Here is a 22,008-nt window from a genome sequence, read left to right on the forward strand (position 1 = left end):
ACCGGCCCCCTGCTGAAAAAGTTAGCTGACCCCTGGACTAAACCTGTGACTATCTCGGTGCAAAGCATGCGCTGCACCACTGAGGCCATCCAATAGCACAATAGCCACTTTACATTGCTGAACACGTTGAGCTATAGAGATGTTAAGATTTTTTAAAAAAAAAATCATACCTCTAGGAGGCTTTGAAGGAAGAAGCGCATGCCTAAGGTGTTAGGTATCATTGTGAACTCTAAATACCATTCTCATAGAGTTGGACTCCTGTACCATGAACAAAAAATCCTCAATAAAATATCATTAAATTGGGTTTACTTGTCGATCTCATTTTGGTGAATCGTTTTTGTGCTGTGTTGTAACCCAGCTGTTCTGAGCTCTCATGAGCTCTCAACAGAAGTGCAGAATATAAATATGCCTAATAATAATTTTTTAAAAAATAAATCTCCCCCCCCCCTAAATTCATGTCCCACCACTTCCCACTGTAATAACAAGGAGTGGGTGAGTTTTGAACAGAAGAAAAGCCCAGCTGGATCAGTGTGGCCTATCTAGCCCAGGATCCTGTTCTCACAGTGGTCCTCCAGATGTCCATGGGAAGCCTAGCAGCTGGTAACCAGAGACAGGCTGCCTCTGACTCTGGAGGGAAAGTGACCCCAAGGTTTGGCACAAATGAACCTTCCTGTCATAATAAATGGCACCACATTAATCAAATAGGGAGGGGCAGGCCTGAGCCATGGCATCTCTTATTTCAGAAAACAAAGCACAAATAGCCAGATGGGTGTGTGTGTGTGTGTGTGGTTATAGTAGATCACAGGCCAAACATGAATCAGCAATAATGTGCTCCCCCTACCCCCACCCCTCCCATCCGTCCACAATACCAAAATGCCATTTTGAGCTGCATTAGCCAAAAAATTAAAAGGGGGGGGGAGGTGGGAGAAGCATTCTATCCAGAACAGAGGAAGGAATAGCATTGCTCCACTTGGCACCACTTAAGGCTAAGCTGAAGAAGTATTATGTTCGGCTCCCTTTGCCAGATTTTTAAGGAGGATGTGGACAAATTGGAGACGATTCAAAGGGGAGCAACAAAGATGTTGAAGTGTTTTGAATGCAAGAAAAATGAGCGTGGACCAAAAAGAAACTGGGTACATTAAGCCTGGAGGAAAAAAGGATTAACAGTTTTCACATGTTTAAAAGGCTGCTATAAAGAAGATAGAGGATACCTCAGGGAAGGACAGAAATCAACGGGTTTAAGCTGCAACTTTGTAAGAACAGTTGGCCAAGGAAACAAGCGGCCTCGGGGAGTTATTTTATATATATTTCCCTGGATATATTTTTTCTCGGAGAAACTGAATAATTTCTTTTCTGGTATGGTTTGGATCAGGTCCAGATTAAAGGATATGGGTCCCTCTGCTCAGCTACACCCCGGGGTCTTATGCCTCTGCTTTATAGTTTATCAGCATCTACATACAGTGAAGGGTGTGGAAAAATGTAGGCCCCCCCCCACCCTTTATTGCATTTTTATCCCCTGAAAGCAGCTAACAACCAGAAAATACATATATAATTAATAAAGCGTTTGTGAAATCATTTGCTCCGTTCTCCATTGCCCACTGGAATGGTTTATATCCTGGTTCTTGCCCTTCACCACAACAGCTGCGGGGTCCATACCTATTACCTACTACCAATGCTGTAGAGGAGGGAAGGGCAGCACTGGATGGAATTGGTTTGCACAGAAAATGCACAGCTGTCCAGGATGGCTTACTTACACAAGCCATCCTTTCGCAGCACCCCATCAGCTCCAGCCAGTATGAACAATGGTAAGAGATTATAGTTCAGCAACATCTAGAGGGCACCAAGCTAGGGAAAGCTGGCATAAACCAATGGCATGGTCACTGGTGAACACAGACTACTAGTGCTGTTTGCATGAATAATAGGCAGCTGCAATGATGTTCCAACAGAACTGGGCTTCCCACCTTTCTTCACTTGCCTTGAGTGAATGGCAGATAGCAATGATGACCCTCCCCACTCCCAGCCACCACTCAAGAGTGGCAGCAGAGAACAGCAGAATGCATTCCTGGAAGTGGGGGTGGGCATTGCTATTGGAATCATAGGACTGCAACGGACCTGAAGACCACGATCCAATCTTACCCACCGCACATTCCCGGATCTACTCCATCATCCGCTCATGACAAGTCGAGAGATGGAACAGTTAATAAGGTGCCCCACGCTAAATTTGGCCATGCACTTCAAGAACAATTTAATGAAATGATCCCGGTGTGCCAAATATCACACACGGCCAAATAATTCCACCTTAACAAACAAAACCCATCAGCCTCGCTAGCTAAGCTGGGATTTCTGCTCAGGGACAGAAAATGTGAAGCAACCACTATGCTACATTGGCTCCAAGTACGCTTCCGAGCACAATTCAAAGCGTTGGTGCTGACCTTTAAAGCCCTAAATGCTTTAAAGTCCAGTATACGTGAAGGAGCATCTCCACCCCCATCGTTCTACCCGGACACTGAGGTCCAGCACCGAGGGCCTTCTGGTGGTTCCCTCACTGCGAGAAGCCAAGTTACAGGCAACCAGGCAGAGGGCCTTCTCGGTAGTGGCGCCCGCCCTGTGGAACGCCCTCCCACCAGATGCCAAAGAGAACAACTACCAGACTTTTAGAAGACCTCTGAAAGCAGCCTTGTTTAGGGAAGTGTTTAATGTTTGATGCATTACTTTTCTTCGAAGCCGCCCAGAGTTATTAATTATTCTGTCCTACCCAGTACCCTGTTTCATCCTGCCTATCTCATCTTCCTCTACCCAAAGAACCTTCTCTGATACATGGAACATTTGCTTCTCCATGTTGGCCAAACTATGAATATTCTAAGTTTTCCTTCTGCCCAAGGACCTCAGGCTATATGAGGCCTTACTCCATGTAGTTCCTAGCATAGTAGTTAATTCAGAGCTGGTGAAATGGCCAGTGTGCAGGCAATGTGAGAGCATGATTCTTCAAGCAGTATATTTCCATGTTTCAGTCCCAGTTGCAAGCAATGAATTGTTTCCAGGGGGGAGAAGTGGGATAAGGTCCTCGGTGAACCCGGGATGATATCTTGGCTTGTGTTTATTTTTAATATAAATGTGCCTAGCAATAAAAACTCCAGGGGAGAGAACAACTGATAAGCAGGGTGTAATACAGTAATTGCATTGACTCTACTGTCTGGACTGCTATACTCTGGTCTGTTTTTCCATTTGCTGTTGGGCCTATCTGCATGCTGTATGTAAATGCATGGAACAGTCCTCCAGCGACCTAGTGTTTAAGGAAAATCCACTTTGTGAGGGGCAATTTGGAGCAGAGAAGTAGCAGGCGAAGTGGGCTTCTCCACTTCATATCACTCCCCTAAGCTCCTCCCCGCCCCCACAAGGTTCCAAGCATGTGTGGCAATCACACAGGGTCCCCAGATGTTTCACCATCTATTGATCCCTGTGCCACCACTTTAGTTCTCTCTGCCACCACCCAGGCCCTAGCTGGTACAATACTGAGTCCAGTCAGGGTTAAATTGGAACATAAACTTCTGTTTATTTATTGCGGTTTAACAAGCGTGTGTGTCAGGGAACTGCCATCAGTGCCGGAGGGAGAGAGCAAAAGCCAGAGGGATTCCAGAGAGCGTTCAGGGATCGGGAGAAGCAGCTCCTCTTCTGGGGAAGAGAATCAGCGTAGCACCAGTGGAGAAGGGGGGCATGTGGTGGAAGTGGCGAGGTGGTCCCATGACTCCTTGCCTGGGACCAGCGGGGAGAGTAGGGGTCCTCCGCTGCCCACGCCCTCCTTGCGCAGAAGGCTTTCGCGCAGAGAGAGTAGGAGGAGACTAGGCGTCAAAGAGCTTCTATGCTGGAAGAAGTTTAAGAAACGCCCACTCACGGATTCTGCCAGCGACTGAGTCAGCCACGGGTGAGTGGCGTCCGGACAGATAAGGTTTACTTTGGCAGCCCGGCCAGGTGTTTGCACTCAGCCGGGGAGATAGCTGCCTGCTTACGCACAAGCAACCCCCTTAGAAACCATTACAGTGTGGTTTCATAAATGGTATCGGTCAATTACAATCATGGGGTGCCTATCCAGACCTATAACTTCCGCTACCTGCTCTCACTCACTAAACCACCTCTCAGATATTTACTTGTCTTCCTAGCTCCTAACTGTTCCTGACTCAGCTTATTTCGCTACACTAACTCAACCTACCCACGTACTCTATCCCAATTCACTCCCACTCCAACCAACCACCAAACTCCCAACGAACTCCCTTCTTTGCCCTTCCCAGAGCTGGTTTTATAGTCCCTCTGACTCCACCCCCCTGGGTCTTGATTGGGTAACCTGTTTAACTATTTCACCTCCAGCACTCTCATATGTTAACGTCACAGCATGTGCATTTGGAATCACACATGGAGAAAAGCCGTTCCGGGAGATCGGAGGCAGGGGAGGAAAGGTTAAAGGCCCCTCCCATACTTTTCAACTGCAAACTACCTTTTCTCAAAGCTCTGCTATCCAGAAAAACAAGCCATTCTTTACGCATGTTTTTGCATAAAGTGTCGTTTAGTCCTGCATTATGTTCATGATGTTGGTGGGTGGGAAGCAATTGGCCACTTCCACCCATATGCAGTCAGCTGATTGTTGCATATGGGTGGGTCCTGGTCGCTGATTATTGAAGGACAACTACTTTCACTATTATAGCATCAGCGTAAGAGACTATAATGAGCAGTTCAAAGGCCTTCTAACTTATATGGTGCACTCGCTCTGTACAAGTTGCAATTTAACGTGCGCTTGAGCTTGAAGAAGCAATTCAGGATTAACTAGGCCAGAAACTGCAAAGGGACCCTGGAGACAAAGAAAAGGGGAGGAAAGCATTTGCATACTCCAGGTTTATGTGGTTCTTGGGACAGCTAGTTGAGAACATGGCCAGCGTTGCTAGTTGTTTCCTATTTGCTCTTCTTCAACTCATCATATACAACACAAATTCCCAAAATGGGGGATGGGGAACCTGTGGTCCTCCAGTGGTTTCACACAATATGAAATAGTGCTGAATAAAACAACTTAGAACTGGGCGACCTTTTGGAACTAAAGCAAAACTCCATAGGAAGGGTCAGAGTAAAATGATGGGCAATATTCAATGTTAGTTGTACTCAGAGAAGACCCATTGAAATTAATGGACTTAAGTTACTCCTTTCCATGTATTTCAAAGATTAACACTGGATATCACCTGATGCGCCTAGCGTTAGGGCAAGGTGCTGAAATATCACTAGTTTTGCTGACAAGGTCAGGAGAAGAATTTAGAAGATTAGGGAGATGGGTGTTGGAAGAAGATGGGATGTGTGTCTCTTTTTGTGAGTCTCCCCAGTGCAGTGGACAAATGTTAGACTTGAAAGTGAAGCTGATGGGCCAGAGTAATGTGGGGTTTCATAGCTAGGTTCAGCACTGGAAGACAATGTCACAACCCAAAGACATGTTCTGGGTATAATATTTGTGATCACATTCACTGTAGCATGGCTTGTGAAAGTTTGTTCTCTGCATCAAATGCTACAGCAGCAGTATGAAAACATTTAGCTATGGATTCGCCCCAGGCAGCATAACATTGAAAACCCAGCACCACATCTCCATGGACAAGCAGCAGGTCCTTCTCATTCAGTGTCATTTTCCCCAATCTCTGTCAAGCAACAATGATATGGGAAAGACCAGGGGGTTGGATTTGCCCATTTAGTTCTACATCCACATTGCCAGAGAAACATGGGAGGAGTCCGCAGTTAAGTGTCTCTCTTCCCTATTGCATGGAGGGCGACACTCAGCATAGGGTTGCCTTATTTCAAAAAGTGGAAATCCAGACTAAGTGAGCTTTTTCCAGAGGGTCCCACAAGCCTCCTAAAAAAATTTTCGGGGGTGGCAGGGGACTACAGGGGGAGGAAAGAAAGGATAATCCCTGCTGCATGAACAGACACATGGTCATGCTACATGTAAAGTCACTTACTATCTCAAAATGCTTTGCACATAATCTGAAAGCAGTTTCAAACCATTATCTAATCATTTTAGCTATAAGCATAACATCACACACACACACTTGATCATTAAGGTACTTGTTTGGCCCAAAGCAAGTTTCTGAGTCAGGTTGTGATACTGTAACTAATTTTAAAACAAAAAAACCCTGCTTTTCGTTGCTAAAATTCCACAGAGTTACTGGCTCGTGGCAATGTTGTCCCATGTAAACAGCACGGCCATGGATCTGAACTTTTGATAATGCAAATAGTTTAGATGCATGCTATATTGCGCAAGGAAATAGACTATTAAAAGGTCTTTGCAAAATATTTCTTAAGAGTTGGAAGGAAATCAGCTTTAAAGAACCCCCAAGTTTGTCTGAGCTTACTGTCAGTCAAAGGCAGCTTCCTTTTCATTATCCAGGTTCCTTTTCTAAGTCAGGAGAATATGAGAACTTCCATGACATGAAAATCCAGCTCTGCTGTGGATTTTAAATCACAGATAGGCAAGAAGACACCTATCTAACAAAACAGAATATATTTGCAACAATAACTATTACTCTATTGGAAAATCAAAAAGCTGGTATGAGCTCCGTAGTGCCATAAAGTCATGATTTTAAAGCTGATTTCTCAGTCAATTTTCAGGTGGGGTGTTGTTGTTTTTTGTTTGTTTGTTTGTTTGTTTTTGGCACTATCTACTGGCCAAATTTCTTTTGACATTTAGCATCTCTCCAGAACAGTTTGAGTCTTTTGCAACATGCTTTTGACACCATAATAGTGCATTCATGGTGGATTTGTAGTGGGCTGTCCACACACCATTTCTTTCAATAAGTGGTTTTGCATTGCTTCCTCAATGCTATCGCGTTATTGCAATTTGGAGAAGCAACTCTTGCACTACAGGACAATAAAAGTGGAACAACAACAACAACCCCTCCCTGAAAAAAATACGACATAAAACCTTTTGGGGATTTCAAAGAGGATGTTACAGGACATGCACTGACTGGACTTGAAGAAGTATAAAGGTATGCCTCCCCCCAAAATAACTATTGCTGGTGCAAACAGTGTAGGATGTGAGATTGTGTATAACCACCCTGATACCATCATGAGCACAAATGATCATGAATGTAATGTATGATAACAACGACATCTGGAGTTAGTAATTTATAACTAATAAGAATCACAAGTGGTGATGTGTTCCATCTTTTTCATCCTGGCACTGTGGAAGCCAAATGCATTTCCATTTGATTTTCACGGAGAAGCATAGAGAAAAGTAAAAGCCACAGCTGCTCCCATTTCAGATGCACAAGCAGCCTCATGATGTTATATTACTTTATTAATTTATTGCATGCATACCCCCTCCTTTCTCCCAAGAAGTCCAAGGTAATGTACATGGCTCTCCTGCTCCGTGTTATATGCATAACAATCCTATGGGGTTAGTTAGGCTAAAAGAAATGGACCCAAGGTCACCCAGTGAGCATAATGGTTGGGTGGGGATTTGAACCTGGTGTCCTCCGGTCCTAGTCTGGAACTCCTTTTTTATAGTTGTTATTAATTTTTCAATTTCACATCTCAAAATAAACATCTTACATAGTACCATACATTCAATGACTTCCCTCTTTCCCCTTCTATGGTTCATTATCCACCATCCCTGCATATTTTACTATAGCCATTTTATTCAGTTCGCCTATCTTACATCACTCAAGTGTTTATCATACGGTTGAATTTACTTTAATGCTGCCAGCGTTTTCAACTGTGTGCAATTATTTTCCGTATAATACTCAGCAAAAAAATTAAAAATCCACTTCGCTTTAAATACATGTTCTTCTTGCTCTCTTATTCTATACGTTAGGCCAGCTAGCTCTGCATATTCTATCATCTCAACCTGCCAATCCTCCTTACCTGGGACCTCCCTCACTTCCGATTTTTGGGCTAACAAAACTCGGGTCGCCATTGTTGCCTGCATAAATAAGTTTTTCTGGCACCTGGGAACCACTGTCTGAATGATTCCTAGTAAAAATGCCTCCGGTCTTTTAGGCAAAGTTGTTTTAAACATTTTTTTTCATCTCGTTATAAATCATTTCCCAATACTCTTTAACCTTTTTACATGCCCACCACATATGAAAAAAAGTTCCTAGTCTGGAACTCCTAGCACTACAGCACACTAACAGCTCTCACCATCTCCATATTGATGCTGAATTTGAATGCTGATCCAATGAATGTTTTGGGGTATATATATATATATATATATATATATGCTTTCGTAGATTTTCACGGGTACAGGAATGCAGGTTTTGGTGTCTTCGGGTGTCTTCCCATGTAAGAGTCGGGGTGTCTGTGCGACGTTTCGACGAGGTCTCACTCGTCATCTTCAGGCTGGTGCTTTCGGCTTCTTGTTACTGGAACAGAGCAGAGTCTGGTGTTTGAGTTCCTATAAATACTGTTGAGGGGTGTGGTGTATAGCCTCCAACGTTCTGGGCAAAGAGGAAGTTCCTAGATTAGTGTGCCTTTTCTTCTTTTGTTCCTTAATTACTTGAGGGATATCTTGGGTGATTTCATGAGTGATATTCAGAATATCACTGGGTGGGTCATTAAGTGTAGATTAGTTGCTAAAGCTTTCGTGTCTTGACCTCTTGAGCTTGTGAAGAGTTTTTCTGAGAAGATGGCTGTGCTGCATTTAGTTGTGCTCTGGCTTGGCTTCGTGTATAGGGGCGAGCTATGGTTTTGTGCCTTGTGCCAGCCAGATCTGTGTAGGGATTGCAGGGGGGTGCAGCATCCGGAGGTGCCACTATAGTTTGGCTACTGGATGGAGTCTGTAATATGTCTGTGGAGAGGGTCTGGGTTTGGGTCTGGTGTGGTTGATTGGTGACGGCGTTCTGTGTGCCTCTGGTTCTGGTGTCGGTTTTTGTGGGGAGGGCTAATTTCCAGATGTCTGGCAGGCGGGACGTGTCGTCACGCTTGTTCATGTTGTGAGGGTGTTTCTCTATCTCGATGGCTTCCATGATTATTCTCTTGTGGTGATGTTCCATGTTAAAGAGCAATTTGGAATCTGCAAAATTAATTTCATGTCCTGTTTCTTTCATGTGTTGGAAAAGAGAGGAAGTTTTTTCTTCTTTTTTGACGGCATTCTTGTGTTCTGCGATACGTGCATTTATTCTCTGCTCTGTTCCAGTAACAAGAAGCCGAAAGCACCAGCCTGAAGATGACGAGTGAGACCTCGTCGAAACGTCGCACAGACACCCCGACTCTTACACGGGAAGACACCCGAAGACACCAAAACCTGCATATATATATATATATATACCAGCCTGGCAAAGAAGTATCACACACACCAACTGCGAATACATCAGGATGGCATTTCAGACTACACATGGAACTTGTAGTTTCAGCTGACCTGAAACTCATTTTCAGTCCTGCAGCAAAGTTCATAGTGTTTTGGTGCAGAAACTGAAGAGGGGTCAGTTCTCTCGCATTCCCCCACCACTGCCCTGCCCGGAATGTATGCTTGGGTTTATCAGAGGACAATGCCTTAGAAGGGCTGAAGGCTTTATTAAAAAGCATTTGAGCCAGACCTGTGTAAACACTTTCCTCAGGGAACCAAAGCCAAGCCATACTTTGAGCAAAGGTCAGGGCAGGGAACAGGGTAATTCTTCTGCCTCCAATACAGCCAAGAGCCACACGTCTGGCAGAGCCATGCGTCCGCAAGCCAGGCATTTCCTTCCAGTCCAGGAAAGAGATTAAAGCAGATTACAAGCAGCATGTTGTAACTGAACTGTGTGTGTGTGTGTGTGTGTGTGTGTGAAAGAGAGAAAGAAAGCATAGACAGTTCAAGCTCTTGCATAGCTCAGCTACCCAAATGGCATTAATTATGATGAGAATAACAGAAAACGAAGTGAAGAAAGAAAGATGAACTTCAGCTTTGTCCAGAGTGGGATTGTTAGATGTTTTTCTGGAAGCGTTCCTTGCCAAGGAACAAGACCAAGAGCTCAGACAAGCTTTACCTCCCATTTGCTTCCCGTTGAAACAGGAAAAGTGGACAAGTGGCTGTAGATATAAACTACATATGCAGGCACAGTGCAAACCTACAGCGGAAAGCACTTCCTCACCACCTGTCATCATCAGAACTCCCAGCAGGAATTTACTAAAAAGTTTTGTCAATTTTATAGTAGGAAGATATCCTCAGGTTGTTGTTGTTCTTGCTGCCAGAGTTCAATATCTTGGGTTCGCAAAATACCACAACGGGGCTGAAGATTGAAAGTACAGCCAGAAATATTCCCATATATTATTATCTAAAGAGCTGAACAAAACTGCAAATTCCTCTTCCACAAACCTATCCAAGTTTACACTATATCTAAATCTAGTTTTCTCCAACAACCATCACCCACCCTGGCAATTCTCAACCAGTCTTTGCGTCAAGATAGCAGTAGGGTCAGGAATGTGGGGCTACCCCACTATGCATAATCAGGATCTGGCCAGTACTCACATTGCATGCCAGCATCAGTTTCTATAGCAGGGGAAGGTACCTCAGGCCTGGTGGGGAAGCAATGTGGCCCTCTAAGCCCTTCTGCCTCAGGACACTTCCCACACCTCTTGCCAACCCTACTTGGCACCCTCCATGAGTGGTTTTGCGTGGCTGGTATATGTCCTTGAACTCTGATGATGCATTTTGCTTGCCTTTCCAAGTTCTTCACACTTTTGTCAAGGTATCAGAAGTGTTCTAACAATGCCTAATGATAATGATCCAAAATGTAAATGCATGCATTCTTGGAAATGTAACAAGAACAAGAAATGTTGCTTGATTTTGAGTGTGAATTGAAAGAAAGAAAATGTCCATAATAGAGCTGGTTTTATATATATACACACACACACACACACACACAGACATCCATTATAATTTGGCTCAGTTTCTTACAACTGCCTTTATGTGCTCAAATTTTCGTCCTGTCTGATTTGATCAAACCATAGTTTGCTGTAACATCTGAATCATGTGTACTGTAATTTTCCTCTGGAACTGAAAACCCACTTCAAACCAGAATTGCTTCCCTTTTCTGGCTTGGAAGCAAATTTTATGGTTTGCACACAAACACCATGGTTTGCACAAACCATCATTTGCCTGGTTTGGACATCATGGCAATCTATAGTTTGCCTGAACCAGAGAGCAACTTTGATCTTGCCCTTTTGGAAATTTTGAAATGTAAGCACTAATCAGACCTAGGAACCACTGCAGCTAATTCATATGTTTCACGTACAACTAATATACGGTACATTAAAGCCAAAATAATGGAAGGTTTGGGGCTGTATACAACCAGGCTAGTTATGGAAGAGAGGTGTGTGTGTGTGTGTGAGAGAGAGAGAGAGAGAGAGAGAGAGAGCGCACAAAACAAAGGGAAAGGCACAAACCTAGAACGAGGTAGCATCTTTCATTGTGGATAAGTATGAGGTGTAATTATTTTAGTGCCTATTCTATTGAAAATGTTGGATATCTTTGGTATTTTTTCCTATGTTGTTGTTTCGCTGCACTGATTTTATCCTGTGAAACATCTTGCTATTCAATACGGAAAGGTTTGAATAAATTAATAAAGGGGAAGTTCCTTGCCTTCAGGGAGCTGGCACACTCCAAGGTAATCTACTGCCTCAAGCCGAATAGCGCCGTGAACATGAGAGGCTTATGGTTTCATTTAATTCTGCTGTGGGTATGTTCCTTGCCTTTTCCTTATCCTGTTCTATGTCATTAAACATCTCCTTCAACCATCGTCCCTGGAATATCAGGTGATACTGAGGTGGAAATGAGATGTGGTTTTCTTTTATAGGAACAGCTTTCCGCCACCCTCTTTCCCCCCTGCAATTCCTCTCGGAATTCCCTTAAGAGCTCTGCAATTGTGGCAAGTATTGCTAGGGGTTCCCCCAGGACGAGAGCCTGCTAAAGGTCAGGAAAACGAGCTTACCTGAATCTCAGAGCAGATGGAGTCATGGTGGAAGCTTATTTGTTTGGATTCAGGGAGCACACAGATCTGGGTGATGATTCATGAAATGTATACAATTATGCTTTTCCATTCTGATCTTCCTTTGGAAAACTCAGAACAGCTTCCGGGGGTGGGGGGTGGGAGTGTCTCCTAATCAGTGCTATTTCTCTGGGAAAAGAGGTGCTGGAACTCACTATGAACACCTCTCTGGTTCTCTTATACAGTGGTATTTCGGGTTAAGAACTTAATTTGTTCTGGAGGTCCGTTATTAACCTGAAACTGTTCTTAACCTGAGGTACCACTTTAGCTAATGGGGCCTCCCGCTGCTGCCGCGCTGCTGGAGCACGATTTCTGTTCTCATCCTGAGGTAAAGTTCTTAACCCGAGGTACTATCTCTGGGTTAGCGGAGTCTGTAACCTGAAGCGTATGTAACCCGAGGTACCACCATAATGGCAATAGCGCCCACCTGAGAGGTGCCGGAACAGAGTTCCAGTGAGTTCCACCTGGAAAAAAAGACGTTCCTAATAAGTCACTAACCAGCCATGCTGGGATTTGTTTAGCCTTAACAATATAACATCATGGTGCATCTTCGCAGACCCACCCCAATCTCCTAATGTATGCCTTCAGAGCATACGCATGGGAAAGTAGGTTTCCCCCCCTTAAAACTGGAACAGCAGAATTCATAAAACATCCATGAATCCCTAAGGTGTGTGTGTTTCAGGGGGAAACTGACAGGGTTGTGTGAGGACTGGAGACGTATATATGAAATTAGGTCCAAAGTGATCTCAAAGCCCCAAGCTTTGGATTGTTTTTATTGCTGTTGTTGTTGTTGTTTTAACAATCGCCACACGCCACCTCAGGCTTACCTTGGCATGCGGCTGGATGATGGCGGTGGGTAGTTTGGAAGGTTCCGGAGAGGAAAGCTCTCTCAGGGATGTGACTAGTGATGAGGAAGGGAGTTCACGTGCCGCTGAGGTCTTACATAACAGCTCTCTCCTGCCTCTTCTTCCCCCATTGCACAGAGGCAGACGCTGACAGATTGGCTAAAGCTATTAAGGGACCAAAAGGATTGGGTTTTAATTCTATAATTATTTGCTCTGGGAGAGATACTTGTAATCACCGAGAACAAGTCCGGCAGTATTGGTGGGGGGTGGGGTTGAGGATGGGAGGAAAATGAGGCCTTAAGTAACTTCTATTTATGGGGGGAGATGATGTATTATCCTAGCTCGTGTGTGTGTGTGTGTGTGTGTGTGTGTGTGTGTGTGTGTAACTTCCTGCCCCCCCCCAAATAGTGGACAGCCAGAATGGAGGCCTTTTCCTGATTTCTCTCTCATATATATAAAAATATATACACACACTGTTTTCCACCTGTTTCAACTCCTTCTCCTCTGGCAGGTAAGGCTGAGACAGGGTTTCCTCCGTTTGAAACCGGGATTCCCCTTCAGCAGAGCAACACACTCAGATGCATCTCAATGAGGACAGGGAGGTTTTCCTCCCCTGTACAGTACATTTCAGGCTTGCACTATTGGCTCACATATACATACACTGCAAGGAATGTCACCATGGAAACAGGATTCTGCGAACAAACAGTCTGCAGCGATGCCTTTTCTTTTCTTTCGTTTTTGCATGCTTACCAAGGGAGTGTCTGAAACGCCCCTTCCTTTCTCCATAGAACCCTAGAAAAAGAAACACACAAAATATTTTTTTTTTTAAAAAAAAGCATAACCAGCAACCACTGTGTCTATCCAAGGTCCGGGGTGTTTTTTTTTTAGCAGCTGATCAACTCAAATGGTAGTCAAAACAGCAATACAGAAGATTAATAGGACGTATGGGAGATAATACACAGATTTCCTTCCAGGGACGGATGGGAACACTCATACTTAATATGGTGTCTTTTGCCTCTTGGGTAAAAAAATAAATAAATAAAAATCACAGTGAGGTGGATAGAATATCATTGGAGGGGCGTTTGTGTGCATGTGTCAGATTACACCAGATTTACCACTACATCCATCAATCACACAAAAGTCAGAAATTAGCACAATAACTAGTTCAGTTAGGGTACCACTAAAAATAATGATTGGAGTTGTGTGAGCACATATGCTCATGCATATGTTTTTCCTAATAGGGCAAGTAACAGTTTCAGAGAGGGTTTTCATCAGCAAGAGTGGGGAAGGTTGCCACCCTGTTTCCCCATGCTGCTACTCCTACATGCACTCCACAGCTGCTATTTGCATCTCTATCGTCGCGTCTAGTTTGTTGCCCAGATAATCAGTAAGTCAATATTTTTTGAATTACTCAGCTTGTAGGAGATAGTTATAGGTAGACAGACACCACCACCACCACATCTTAAAATGTATCAAGGCAGTGCATGCTATAAAAATATTAAACATAATTTAAAATAACAAAAGCAGATAATAAATTCAAGGTAAATCTCTAATCAAAAATCAAACAGCTGAAAATGCCCATCAGCACAAAAAAGTACCACCTCTCTATGAGCTTGGTCCTCAGGAGAGCATGTTATTCCCACCCTGGTATTTGGCCCCGAGCCTTCCTCCATTTTCAGAGTTTGGAGGTGGGCCAAACATCATGCCCATCACAGCACTGGGAGTGTAGTAATGAAAAATTAAAATGCCCAGGGGTTGGGGGCTTACCATTTTGAAAAGAGGCAGCAGAGGGTTCCACTTATATTTAATTTCCCTCCTCCCACAGAAAGCTCCACCATCACAGAGCTGTAAGCAGCAGCCCAGCAGCATAGCAATCTCCAGCTATAAAATGCCCAAATGGGAATGGCACTAAATCAGATGTTTTCATTCATTCCATGTTAATACTGGAGCTATTTAACTGGGGATCTTTAATGATTATTTTTGTATAAGAATATGGGGGGAAAGGGTATTTTTTTATTCTTTAATTGCTATTAGTAGACCACCACTTTGAGCATGTTACTAATTATTTTATATTTTATGGATTATATATCTGTATTAATGTTACTGTTCTAAGTTGCTTTGAGACTCTGGTAGAAAGCATCAAATAAATCAGCAGTCTTAATCAATCAACCAATCAATCATCATAAAAATTATGATGCATTTATTCTCCCTGGGCATTACATGTTTGTTTTTCAAAATGGCTGCCATCCTGTTGTTTCCAGCTCCACTATTACTTGAAGTGGCAGAAGAGCGCTTTTTTAGTTTAAAAAACTGAGTCTGCTGTTACTGCTTCTCAACATGGCAAGCTCCCATTTTCGTTTTTGTTACCGTCCACCTAGAAGTGGCCAAAAAATGCCCCCCCCCCACTGTCATGGGGATAAATGATCCTGCAAAAGTGTGGGGGGGGATATATGGCCCATTTCTAGGCTCCTCCAACATTCATAGAGCATTTATCCTGATTTGTTTGTTCAGAGCTTACACAGTTGTTAGATTATGTCCAGTATTGAGTATTCATTCTATGTTATTTGAAGGGAGGTTATATGACAATGAACATTCTTCCTGAATTGCTCGCATGGTGGTTACATGCCTTTCCAATGATTGTTTGTTCATTCCACACCATTCAGTGCTTTTCCCAGTCACTTTCTTAACTGCAAAACAGTCCGTTCTTTTTAAATACTTGGATTTGTTGCACTATGGTGACAGAGCGCTTGAATCCCTACTTTAACTGGACAAACCTAATCTTCCAGTGTGAGCTCAAATCCCTCCCATAAAATAGTGACAGCCTGGAGTAACAGTCACGTCTTGTCTGAGCTGAAGTTTCTTTACCCTCATTCTGCCCATCACTGATTTGAGACACTCACTCACACCTGAATCTGATAAAAAGGAAAGTGTAGAGTTGGGTGACATCTCATCCAATACCATCCGGCAATCTCTCCCAACAATTTCATGGAGGTGTTAAAGAGCAGGGGAGACAAAAATTAAATGTTGTGGAACCCTGGAGAATAATTCCTATGGGAAGGAGCAGTGGCTCTCCAGCACTACATTCTGAAACCTGCTGTCCAAAATGGAGAAAACTGATTGCAAAATGGTGCCTCAATCTTGCAATCCTAAAAGGTGGTCCAGGAAGAATACCATCGCTGGTTATATCAGTAGAAATCATCCATCAGGGCAACCAAGGCAATCAGGGTTAAAAGCAGACAGAAAATAATCTAGACTAGTTTCATTCAGGAATACCTGGAGGATGCCACAACTTTGCCCACAAATGGAAAATCTGAGACTTGCCTATAATGATTGAAGTCTAACTATAAATATATATTCTGGATCCCAAACTGAACTGGGTCAATTTGGGTCAACTCAGGATTCAGTTGATCAGGTTGGGTCAGTTCTAGATCACCTCAGTTCAGTTCAGGTCTACCTGGAGTGATCTGGGACTGCCACATGGTGGTGGTGGGGTGTCTGGTGGCAAGAAGATGAGGGAGAGAAGATGCTTAGGCAGTCTACATGCATCTCCTTCTCCCCCATTCCTGGCTGCACAACTGTACAAGACACCCAAAATGGTTTGTGGCCCAGGTATGGGTCAGCTCAGCCCCAGATTGTCCCAGATCAGTTTGGGGCTGCTCCAAAGAATTGGATTGGGTCCAGAAACAGATCAGGAGTCCATGCATGGCGCTAATGCATACCAGGGGTTGAGCCACAGCCCCTTTTGATGTGGCAAGCTCAAGATCTCCTGAACAAAAGGCATTGACTATTCTGCTGACCAGTCCTGCCAACCTTAGGCAAGGCTCAAATGGACATGTTATGACTCAAACCTCTTCAAGTGCCTGGTCTGCACCCTTATTTGCACTCAACTGGAGCTCATCCAAGCAATTGCAAGAAGCCCAAATCAAGATCTCTTGCAACACAGATTCTGATATCAAAATAGCTTCCCATGTCAGAGATTATGTGAGCAGCATTATCCACAAAGTGTCCCACAAACAAGTGGGGGTTTTGATGGCACTGTGGGTTGACCACAAGGGGCTGCAAGAGTTCTCTAAGAACTAGCTCTGCTGGAAAACATTTTGTAGATACTATGCCAGTGAAAAAGTAAGTTTTCTTCACTGCCAGCAACGTCCTTGAGTAAGGCTTCCAATGGGCTCTAACCTGCTATTTTTCATCCTGGGGGTTTTCCCCACCACCACCTGTGTTCTAGTCATCCCAACCTCCAGCTCCAACAGGTCCTGTTTATTGAATCCTTTCAAAATATGGTCTGGGCTTATAACTGTCAAAACATCCAGTTTGTAAATGAATCCTCCACAGTTTAACTGTGTGTTGCATGAAGAAACACTGCCCCATATCCTGGATCTACTATCTTCACAGTCCCTTCCAATTCTACAATTCTATGATTCCAGTGGATAAGCCCATTTGAGAAAAAAGAGAGAGAGAGAGAGAGAGCGCAAAATTTATTTCCTCCATGCCATTCATAGAGTCACACCACTTGGTCACTGCAAATGTCACTGAGCCCAAGAGAAAACCTAATCCACTCTTACATAAAGGCCTTCTCCATAAAAATATCCAATTCAATAATAAATGAGGCATTCTCCTTTCAGGGCACAACCTTAAGAACTTCCAGCAAGTCCTATTTCTTCCTTTGCAAGCTGGCTCAGATAGCAATGAATCAATACGTGGACCCCACCTTAGAACCACCCAGTGCTTTTTTTTCTGGGGGTACGCAGGGGTACGCATACCCTTAAACCTTTTTTGAATCTAAGTTTGGCTTCATTGAGGAGCAGTATTTCAATATGAATAGGAAAGTGAGAGTACCCCGAATATTAAAAAAAGAAAAAGGAAAAACACTGGAACCACCCCTATTTTCCATATCTTTAGCAGAGCTGTTCTTATAGCGGGGCTGACAAAATGACCATACTTCTCCAACTATGCCTTTTATTTATTTATTTTTGCACAGGCACGCTCGCACACATTACCTTTGAACGCCTGCCTGCCGTCGCTGTGCCCAAATCTGCTTCCAATTTGCATTCCGCTTGTGAGATTTTGATCTGAATGCTTTGATGAAATGAAGCCAATGCGTTGGAGTGCTTCAGTCAGCTTCTCATTGCATTGTTTTCATACCCGGCTCCAGTCACGCAAGTGCGCTCTCTCTCTCTCTCGCTCTCTCTCCAGGGGCTAACAGTGACCTCGTGAATTATCCCAGCCACAGGGGAGCAGGCAGAGCAGGCAAATGTAGTGAACCTTTCCAAGATCTCAGCCAAACATTAGATTTGTTTGACTCACATGCACACACATGCACACACCCCTCTCCCCAAACCTACACAAGCTCCCAGCCTTATATGCTGTACTTTGAACAGAGGTTCTTCCACCAGCCTTATAAAACTCTCTCCTTCTTTTTCACCCACCCGCAACAAGTTCTCTCACACATCTATTTCCCCTCTATCTTGTATACAAACTGCCGTTCAACATTCAATAGCATGTGCCCAGTATGAGACGCCAATGTTTTGAAATAAAAAGACAGCAATCTCAGTCCCCCTCTCCCTCCCCACCCCCACCTCCCCAAAATCCCTGTTTCTACCATCTCTTTTCATTTGGTACAAATACTGTACCTAGTCTAATAGTTGCCTCTCCATCAAACTCCCCACAGTGCCCTCTGCTGGCTAAACAGAAATCCTTGCCTCTGGCTGGCATAGAAACACGCAGGAAACCCATCTCGGCATATTCCATTTTCTAGGTCTATAGTCCCATCACACAAGGATCTCTGCCTGGGCTCAGTCAGAGGCTCTGCCATCAGAGAGGCCTGCATTGTTCTGTTACAAAACCACTCTTCCCCTCCTCCTCCTCCTCCCCTGGTTGTTGCTATAATTGTGAGTGAATAAGAGGGGAATTTTGGCTCTCGGTTGCAAGCAAGAGCAGTTACCCAGCCGGCTATGCATATCTGGCCAAGGCAAAGCATTCAGTGGGAGACGGCAGGCCAGTGTTTTGCAGAGTTATCATTCCACAGGCAGGACTGGAAAGTGGCAGAGAGAGAAACGATCCGAATTATCTCTAGCACTCTGCGTGAGAGGCCATGCATTCACGGCCACTCCAGGTTGTGGTGGCTGTGAGAAAGGTGTGCAGTGAGGCAGCTTGGCTTGACTTTGCGTTGCTCTCAAGGCATACCCAATACAGTTGCACTCAGCTGGGACGCTGGCGTGTCACTGCTAGACCATATTTAGCTTGTTTTCTTGTCCTTGCTTACTTCATTGTTTGGTAGGGGTGGGGGACACCACCACCAGCTCCTTTGGCAACACCCTGTTGTGTTAGAAGCAGTTCTGCTGCTCCTTCCCGGCTGTGTTCCTTTCCTTGCACCACCCCCTGCTGGATGGAAAAGAGGCTGAAGATCTGTGCAGAGAAACCAAGCAGCTAGGCTGAGTGGGCAGGGAGGCTGAAAACACATAGAATTGGAAGGGACCCTGAGGTCCAAGCCCCTGCAATGCAGGAATATGCAGCTGCCCCATATGGGGTTTGAACCTGCAACCTTGGCATTATCAGCACTGTGCTCTAACCAATTGAGCTATCCAGGCTACATATGCTGGCTACACACAGGTATCAGTTCCAAACCTCCTACTGGCCTGGAGAAGAGAAGAACTTAGTGGGGAAGGAGAACACCATTCAAATAACTAAAGGGCTGTCACATAGAAGAGGCCTGTCAGCTTCCTCCTCCATACTGACTTGCCTTAGCAGAACAACTCAAGGAAGAGGGTGTGAACAAGATCATAACTGGCTCTAGCATTTATCGGTTCAGGCTCTGGCTGTCATTGGCCTCTGTGCTTTCCACTCTGCCAGCGGACTACCAAACATATTGCTTTGGCAGACATATCATGCATTTCTCCCTGTTCCCTCTCAGCAGTGCTTTCTGCTGCTGGCAACAGGGTGACGTGGGGGGATATATATTATTGTGAGTTTGGCGTGTTCAGATGTGTGCCAGGCTCCTCTAATCTCTGGATCCAGCAAGTGTTTAAATTTAATCAAGGCTTCTAATTCTTGGAATAGCCAGGTTAGCCTTCTGGTGCAGTGAGGGTTAAGAGGCAAGATGGCAAATGTGTGGGAGCCGCTCCACCAAAGGATAAAGAGAAGAGAGTTCTGAGAGCAATGATGTGACTTAGAGAAAAAGCAGCAAGCTGGAGAGAGAGAGTCAGAGAAATGTTGGGCAGCAATGTTTGGTTTGTTTGAATCCAAGGCTGCAGCTATGGGAGAAGAAATATGCTTTTGGGGTGTTGATGCTGTGAACCCCTCCATCATCGGCTCAGGTTGTATATATGTATAAATGAACCAGACACCATAGTCTCTGCTGTGCCTCATTCACAAAAGGAAACACGAACCCTGAGAAAGCACCTGGAACCGCTGGAATATCACACCACTCGGAGTTTGGGGTGGCGTGCAACACTATGCAAATTTCTTCTATTTGTTCTGCTCTTTCCTCCCAGTTTCCTTCTTGGTGACTTGGCTACTGAGAGCAACAAGAGGAGGAGACCTAACCTCCTCCCCGTTTTAGTATTCCACCTCCCCGAGCTCTGCCTTCTCCCTAGTGGCCAACAACCAGCCCTTTAATTACTTGTGGAGAGCTTTGGTGCGGGGCGTAGCAGGCCCACCTTGTAGTAAGGAGATTAAAAATGATCTCTGAGCCTCATTTATCCAAGAAGAAGCTGGATCGGAGAAGTGCGAGCGTTTGTTCCGAATGCCTGGGAAGTGCGCCGCCAGCCCCAAGGCCCATTTGGGGGCTGTCTATTGTATTCAATCACAAGAAGTCCATCTCAAATGGCCTGCTAATGAAAGCCCATAATATGGCCTTGCATTAGTGGCAGTAACTGAGAGGTTCATTAAAGTCTAAAAACGGGAGCTTCAAATGACATGACAGAGACAAGGAGGAAAGGGAATCCAGAGGGAGGTGGAGAGGGATGGGGAGGAGGAGGAGATAGAAAATTACAGCTACATTTTTCTTAGCGCAGCCCGGAATCTTCAGCACTTGCAGAAAGGAGCCTTTGGTTGTCATCCTTGGAGAATTTCACCTTCAGCCTCCCTCTGGTGCTCCTGGGCCTGCCGGCTGCCTGCCTTCAGCAGAAGTGGAAGATTCAGCTGACAGCAAGGGGAAGAAGGAGAGGAGGGAGGGTTTAGGACAGAAGCCAGCTCCATCGCAGGGTCGCCAGCTCCTCGGGGCATGCAGGGCCTCAGCAACAGCAGCAACAACACCTTCAGACCTCACCTGTTCTGACAAGGTGTCCCTTCCTCTGAGGCAGGAGAATCGGAGGCCTCCCAGACTGGGAGACGGGCCAGGTTCCCTGACAGCTTGGTAAGCAGGAACGCAGGTTCGCTGTGTTCTCTGCGTGGCAATCATGAGGCGTAGAGGGTTTGCTACAAATCAGGCTGTGCTTGTTGTTTAATCGCAGGTAGCAATGGGGGGGGGTAGTACCTGGAGTCAGTGCAGAGGGATCTGTCAGAGCAGGTCACAGTGACCAGGAAACAGTGTCCTCTGAGAATGAGCATTAGTCACGTATTCGATTCTTCCTTAAGTAAATGACCGGCATAAGCACGAATTGCGCATTCTTGTTTGTTATGGCCAATCTGGTCATCATGCGAGCAGCAGGAGCCGTTACCATCTCCCCTGCAACCCTACTACTATACAGCAATTGTTCCCAAAGTGTGTGCCGCCCAGGGGTGCCAACTTGAATAAAATATTGGGGGGAAATGGACAGGTAAACCTCACCCCACACAATCAATCGCAAGATGTGGCATGTGCACACCATTTGAATGGCATTATCCATCCACTTTGGGGGAGGGGGGTAACCCACTCAAATATTTTATTGGGGGGGGGGTTAAAGGACCTCAGCCCCTAGAAGTTGGCTCCTATGGTGCCACCCATGGGCAATAAATCAATGCAATAATTAAAAGTCCCAGTGAGCCCAAAGTGCTTACTGAAGAGGCTTCCTGCTGCATCTCTGTATGTTTCAGGTCCCTTCTCTGCCCCAGGATCATGGAGAGCTGCAGCCACAGTAGTCAGCGTTAGGTCTGATGGATACATAGTCTGATCTGATATAATATAGCTTCACAACTTCCTGTTCAATCTCACACAGTGACCTCTGCCATGAGCTATGGAATCTCGCACCTACAGC

At 44.8% G+C, this 22,008-nt stretch overlaps 1 protein-coding gene across 2 annotated transcripts in view; it reads right to left on the bottom strand.

Annotated features, from left to right (window-relative positions):
- LOC309525720 (uncharacterized protein) overlaps positions 1–22,008 on the bottom strand; it is a 96,728-nt gene that overhangs the window by 43,447 nt on the left and 31,273 nt on the right. For both annotated transcript variants that reach the window (XR_014216501.1, XR_014216502.1), the window contains exons 2-4: positions 13,583–13,624; positions 12,815–12,997; positions 11,931–12,116 (exon numbers count right to left, since the gene is read on the bottom strand). The gene's annotated coding sequence lies outside the window, so the exon portion shown is untranslated. The remainder of the gene's footprint in view (positions 1–11,930; positions 12,117–12,814; positions 12,998–13,582; positions 13,625–22,008) is intronic.

This window comes from Podarcis vaucheri (genome assembly GCF_965113315.1).
Source record: "Podarcis vaucheri genome assembly, chromosome: 2".
NCBI classification, from domain to species: domain Eukaryota; kingdom Metazoa; phylum Chordata; class Lepidosauria; order Squamata; family Lacertidae; genus Podarcis; species Podarcis vaucheri.